A 5853-nucleotide genomic window follows, 5' to 3' on the forward strand; every position below is an offset into this window, starting at 1 on the left:
GGAAGGGGAAGGCTGGCACTGCGATGGGTCAGGGAAGGAGGAGTCTGGCACTGAGATCGGTCAGGGAAGGAGAAGGCTGGCACTGAGATGGGTCAGGGAAGGAGGAGGCTGGCACTGAGATCGGTCACGGAAGGAGAAGGCTGGCACTGAGATGGGTCAGGGATGGGGAAGGCTGGCTCTGCGATGGGTCAGGGAAGGAGGAGGCTGGCGCTGAGATGGGTCAGGGATGGGGAAGGCTGGCACTGCGATGGGTCAGGGAAGGAGGAGGCTGGCACTGAGATCGGTCACGGAAGGAGAAGGCTGGCACTGAGATGGGTCAGGGATGGGGAAGGCTGGCACTGCGATGGGTCAGGGAAGGAGGAGGCTGGCGCTGGGATGGGGAAGGCTGGCACTGCGATGGGTCAGGGAAGGAGGAGGCTGGCACTGAGATCGGTCACGGAAGGAGAAGGCTGGCACTGAGATGGGTCAGGGATGGGGAAGGCTGGCTCTGCGATGGGTCAGGGAAGGAGGAGGCTGGCGCTGAGATGGGTCAGGGATGGAGAAGGCTGGCACTGCGATGGGTCAGGGATGGAGGAGGCTGGCACTGAGGCTCCTTCCTGGCAGCTGGACGTGATGGTAGATATAACCCATTAGTGTTTGTGATCTGCAGATGACGGCTCCCTCCTCCTGTCGGATGTATCGCAGGATGCCCTCAGCAGTCCGTCTGGTTTCATCATCTGGATTGTCAGGATGTTCTTCCATCCGAGAAATATCTCCTTGTCCTAAAAGGAAAGGAAGGGCAGAGTGCTGGGATGTCGCCCACCTGGATTGTGCGAGGACCGTGCCAGAACCCCTGTGGAAGATGGAGTTATCAGATGGACACAATGCTGGTATATATAGTCTTACGTACACTGTATGTTTTGGCATATTAAAGGATTTACTTCTAATACTAAAAACATTCCTTGCAGGTGCATCAGGCCTAAGTACATCTGTAGGCATTACATAGTAGAGTCCTGGGAAATTTAACCCTGTCCCGACCACCCATATACTTTATACGATCTTGTGGTCTGCATTTCTAGAATAAGTACAGAACAGTACAGAATAAGCTTGGATAAGATTGTGCGGCTATGGGAGAGAAGGCAGATATGGTTTATTACCGTCTCTGCCTTCTCTATCACTGTACATACAGCGCTGAACAAGCTCTATGTATACAGAATGGGAAGTGATAACGGCACTTTCCCCTCTTGACCCAGCGGTCATGTGATGACTGTGTATAGTGAGGGAGCAGTAGCTGCTGGATCCTAGGAGACCCCAGAAAGCTCCACTATGCAGCCAGTGGTCTGAATTACCCCTGCAACTGTGGCTCATACACCAGCCCCTGTTACAGGGAAAATCAGATAAAAAATTAAAACAGGATTTAAATACTATATAAAAAATAAATAAAAAGTAGGTAAAAAAAATATATTATTGCCAATCCAAACCGTTGTTAATGGACCCCTTAACAAAATAACCTCCATTGTATTTCACAATTGTAGCTTTCCCCTTGGTGGATAAAGGACATGTCTTACTTCAACCTCCGTTCTTCAGGGAACTTGGACCCTCACTTCAAACTCAGAAGATGGCTCTGGGAAATGAGCACGTCGTTCTGCTGACATGTGATGGGAAGGTGCTGACCTGGGGAGCAGGGAGGTATGGACGAGTATTGGCAGTACACTATAGCATGCAGTGACACCCTTTTGTGTCTTATTCTTATGTTGGACCTCTGGTTGTCAGACATGGACTGCTGGGACACGGAGATGTGGAGGACGTGTCCGCACCTCGTCTAGTGGAAGCTCTGCATGGGGTGACGATGAGTGAGGTGGCAGCAGGAGGATGGCACACAGTCGCTGTCAGCGGTAATAATCTTAGCTAAACTACTAGTATTCTAACCTGCTGGTGTGGTCAGTTTTTGCTCTTAATTTGTTCCTTTTGCTTTCCTGAGTATGCCAGCGTTTGTTTTTATAAAATCTGCCATTCACTTGTAGAGATATGAGCCTGTTTATGTAGTTCTAATTTTTAGGGTATGTGCACACGTCTGGATTTTTAGCGTTTTTTTTTGCGGAATTTCGCCATAAAAACGCTATAAATCCGGTAAAATAACGCTAACATTATGCATCCTATCTTTTAGAATGCATTCCGCATTTTTTGTGCATATGTTAGCGTTTTTTTCCGCCAAAAAAACGCATACCGCAAAAAATCTGGACATGCTCTATCTTTTTGCGGATTTTTTGCGGATTTCCTATCAAAAAACACATTCCGGAAAATTTTTAAAAAATCCGCGCAAAAAACGCGCAAATTCCGCGAGAAATCCGCGCGAAAAAAGGACGCGGATTTCTGGCAGAATTCTCAGGATTTTGTCGGGAAAAAATCCTGACGTGTGCACATACCCTTAGGGTCTTTTCCAAGGGAGGTGTGGCTCACAAGATCCTCTGGGGCGTGTCTCTAGGCTGTCCTGCCACTCCCCAGAGGATCTGGTCACCCACACCTCTCTTGGCAAAGACCATAAAAGCGTGTCACTAAATAAAAAGGTCCAAATCTCTGGGACCGTATGGCAGATGTTAGAACATTAACTGGAATACTCAGGGGAGAAGTGGGAATAAAATAAGAGCGAAAACTGGAACTTTCTGAGCTGGTGACAGATCCCCCTTCAAGAAAAAGTTACTGAAAGACCACTATCTGGTTAAGAACCAAACTAACCACTGCTCCTCCTCCAGAAAGTGGAGACTTATATTGCTGGGGATGGAATGAATCTGGACAGCTCGGGCTTCCTTCAAAGACTTTACAAGTAGAACGTAAGGGCTGTACGTATACTGTATGTTTCCCGCTTACCGTGCCACATTAGACCACCCAGACTTTACCATTTTCTCAGGGGTTTCCTCTGAAGAAGGACCTACGGGATGTGACATGGATGAAGACAGCGAATTTATTGGAATTCAGGCTTTTCCAGCTTTAATTGATTTACTTCAAGAAATAGAAGCGGCAAAAGTCAGCTGTGGGTCTCGTCATACCGCCGCAGCAACACGTAAGGGCTGGTTCATCCTAAAGCCACATTTAGTGGTGGAACGTCAGAGAATGTAGGTGGCTGATGGTGGCCCGCGGGATTAGTCTGGCAACTTCATCATAGTGGCTTGGGTAAAGTGCATCCATCAGTCACACATAAGGGCAAGCATTTTATGGGATTATCCGGTAGTCATGGGAGTAGCGGGTTTCTCTGGACAATGATGAGACCAGCTCTTTATTGATGGCATGTTCTCATCTGGTTTCACAGGTTCTGGAGAGCTGTTCACATGGGGATGGGGTAAGTACCAAGTTCTTTTCTTAGTATATCCCAGAGATGGACAAATTAATTTGTAGGACACTGATTCATGGTCCAGGTCCGTATTCCGTGAGCTGCCTCCTACCTACGGCATTCCAGCTCCTTTTTTAATTATAGGCCCATGCGAATAAGGCTCTGGTCCTGCATACATTCTCCCAAGGAATACAGACCAGGGCTGGCCAGCTACCTCCTCTGGAGACAATAATAATGGTTATCGGTCATTTTGGTACCCTTCTTGTTTTGTCTGAAACGCGAATAGACTCATGCATGGTGGAGTCTTCCCTCTGGTCCGGAGTGTCAGTGGTACAGCACACCCACTGTCTTGGGGTCGTATCTGTCACCGAACTTTCCTTTATTTCCTATATTTGATCACTCGCTCATGTCACCAGCGTCTAAAAAACATCTCCAGAATCCGACTTTTTCTCAACTTTGAAACTGTAAAGACTCTAAGGCTGGAGTCACACTTACTGTATAAAAAATCGGTGCGATTCATTTGTCCAGCGTCAGAATCAGTGACGTCAGCACAGCATCCCAGCCAGACCTGCGATGAATTCGGCAGCGTGGGAAAATGAACTGTCACTTTCCACGCTCAAGAGTTCACCTCAGGTCAGGCTGGGAGGCTGCGCTGACATCACTGATGCTGACGCCAGCAGCTTCTCATTCATTCCCCAGTAGTTTGCAGCCCGGACGGTCGCATTCGCACCGCTCCTGGTTGTAAACTGTATATCCCCCAGATATGGATTACGCCGTTGGACTGACTGTACGCCACACAGGTTTGGCATAGTGTTGGTTTTTCATTTATTACAGGAGATCGAGGGCATCGTTTGGATTGGCAGAAGAATAAAGATGGCAAAACTGTGTGTTCTTTCATTTCATTGAAATACTTTATTCTGCATGTGTGTTTATTTAACCCTTTACAAACTATAGGATTAGTAATGGATAGGTGTCAGTATTTTATATCAGTATGTGTAAGCCAAAACCAGGAGTGGAACAATCAGAGGAAAAGTATAATAGAAACATATGCACCACTTATGTATTATCACCCACTCCTGGTTTTGGCTTACAAATACTGATGTAAAATACTGACCAAATACTGATAGTGTGACGGCAGCCTTATTCTTTCTCGTCTCAACTACTGCACTCCCTTCTGATCGGTCTCCCTTTTACTAAACTTTCTTTTTTCCAGTCCATCCTGATTGCGGCAGCCAAGGGTGTATTTCTGTCCAGCCGCTTCACTGATGCCTCCACCTTATCCCAGTCATTGCACTAGTTACCCATTCGCTGTCAAATACACTACAAACTTCTCGCTCACCCACAAAGCTCTCCACAGTTGTGCACCACCCTATATCTCCCTCATCTCTTATCACCCTACCTGTGTCCTCCATTCTGCAACCGATCGAAGACCAACATCCTCCATAATCCATACCTCTGATTTCCAGCTCCAAGACTTCTCTTGTTCTGCACCAGTTTTCTGGAATGCACTACCCTGGACGATCTGACTAATATCTAGCCCCCAGAGTTGTAAGCGTGTCCCAAAAACACATCTCTTTAGACAGGCCTATCACCACACTAATCTAACTCTGCCCTGTTGCCCCTTCTAATTTTTCCCAAGAATCTTATCCCCCTATTCATCTGTCTCCACATCCTCCATGCACCCAATATCTGCACTTAGATAGATCCTGACTGATGACCGGATCCTGCAGCTTTATATCATAACCCCTATTTCTTATATGGCCGGACCATACATGACAGCATGTTCTACTTATTGTGACCCTCCTCGTCTCCTTACAGATTGCAGCTTGTGAGCAGGACCCTCACTGCTCCTCTATCTGTTCATCTGTGTTTTTGTCCCCTTTTACTTATACAGTACTGCGGACTATGTTGGTGCTATAGAAATAAAATTATTATTAATACGACTAACCCTATTTCCTTCTCCACTCCAGGTAAATACGGTCAGCTCGGACATGGAGACACCAAGAATCTGGATCAGCCAAAACGGGTGGAATTTTTTTACCAGAATAAATTTAGCGTGACAGATGTAACTTGTGGGCATTGGACCACTTATGTAACGTGTGTCCTGGGAGCAAATTAAACCATTTGTTATAGTTTGTGTATTTATGATTTGGAATAATGTTATATTGACTGTCTATATAGCGATATCCAGGCTTGGGACAAAGTCTGCGGTCACGTCTATGGAGAGAAGCCGAATGAGACTGGGCTTGTGATTGCAGTCATGTCACTGGCGCCTTGCCCGTGGCATACCGGGGATAGCGAGTGTGTGGTGACAGGACCTCTGGTGTGTTGGCTGGCAGGGGTACTGGCGTTGGTTGCATGCTTACCCCCTCTCCAGCTGGCAGTGACTGGCTTCCACACTTCCGATCTATGGTTGGCCTCATAGGCATTGGCAATCTGCGCTGTAGTCACGTCTTTGGGCTCTCTCTATCACGAACTGTTGCACCTCAGCTGGACAAAAATGTAAGAACTGGTCTTTGATCATCAGGTCCTGCAGCTGTGCAAAG

General features: G+C 47.1%; 1 pseudogene; it reads left to right on the forward strand.

The window, feature by feature from the left end:
• Nucleotides 1-535: 535 nt before the first annotated feature.
• On the forward strand, nt 536-5426 carry LOC138677435 (RCC1 domain-containing protein 1-like; annotated as a pseudogene).
• The last annotated feature ends 427 nt before the right edge of the window (nt 5427-5853 follow it).

This window comes from Ranitomeya imitator, chromosome 1 (assembly GCF_032444005.1).
Source record: "Ranitomeya imitator isolate aRanImi1 chromosome 1, aRanImi1.pri, whole genome shotgun sequence".
Classification (NCBI taxonomy): Eukaryota; Metazoa; Chordata; class Amphibia; order Anura; family Dendrobatidae; genus Ranitomeya; species Ranitomeya imitator.